Raw genomic sequence first — 1,211 nt, forward strand, 5'->3', positions numbered from 1 at the left:
ACAATTCTTTCATTTGCAGTTAATACAATAGTATCAGCATAGAGTGTGAAAATTTTGATTTCTTCTCAGAAAAAGAGGGTTGGCATTGAATTAACAATTTAAGGAATACTAAACTAGTGACATTTCCCAATTTATAATAGCATTTCTCTTGGTTAATTATAAATTAATCTGAAATATAGTACAAAACATATCAAAACTAAATAGTCTTGAATCTCTTTCAAATACAAAACCCGAGTGCTACAGTCTCCATTTAACTGAAAAAAGTTATATAAATTGAAAATATCAAAGTAGTTTTTCCCTTCACACATTACATGAGTTTGTAATAAATTATACATACAAAGTATATTTATTTCAAAATTATAAATAGCCATCATTAACCCACTGAATCTAGATATTTCTTACATATTGTATACTGCTATAAAAGTATATTATAAATGTACACACCATGATTGTTTGTGCATGCATATGTGTAAGTCTTATGTATATGTATGTGTGTGCTCATGTGTGTTTCTTTGCATGTGCACATGTGTATTTCTGCGTTTCTATATGTGACTTGTTTGGTGTGTCCTAGTCTCATTGTTCTCTTCCTCAATTCTTCCTTTTTATCGCCATGTTGTTTCATTCCATTACTTACAGACTGTTCACTATGAATGGCATTTTACTTTTCTTTTTCAAAAAGTTAATTTAAAGTATAGAAATTACAGATTTCCAGTGGCAGAGTCTGGGAGAGGGACAGCAGGCGCGATGTCTGGCCACGAAGGTGGCAAGAAGAAGCCCCTGAAACAGCCCAAGAAGCAGGCCAAGGAGATGGATGAGGAAGATAAGCTTTGAAGCAGAAGCAAAAAGAGGAGCAGAAGAAGCTCAAGGAGCTAAAAGCAAAGGTGGAGGGGAAGGAGCCCTGGGCTCAGGTGGAATTAAGAAATCTGGCAAGAAGTAAGGTGCTCCTTGTGTCTGGACCATGGCGACCACCCTTGATTCCTTTCTTATTTAAACATCTGGATTCCCCACCATAGTAGCTACAGCTAGAATGAAGTGTTGTCTTAGAGCGTGTTGTACATTTAAGAATAAACTTTTGTTAAATAATAATAATAATAATAAATAAAGTATAGAAATTACAGAGAAAATTGTGCAAATCATAACTACCATGTGTTTACTTTCACAAGTTGAACCAATATAATCAACTCCTAGATTATAACCAATACTCCTGGAAC

General features: G+C 34.2%; 1 pseudogene; it reads left to right on the plus strand.

Moving 5' to 3' along the window:
* The first annotated feature begins 739 nt into the window (after positions 1-739).
* LOC114009571 (translation machinery-associated protein 7 pseudogene) lies at positions 740-966 on the plus strand (annotated as a pseudogene).
* Positions 967-1,211: the final 245 nt, after the last annotated feature.

The sequence above is a fragment of the Tupaia chinensis genome, unplaced genomic scaffold (genome assembly GCF_000334495.1).
Source record: "Tupaia chinensis unplaced genomic scaffold, TupChi_1.0 Scaffold000052_1, whole genome shotgun sequence".
NCBI classification, from domain to species: Eukaryota; Metazoa; Chordata; class Mammalia; order Scandentia; family Tupaiidae; genus Tupaia; species Tupaia belangeri.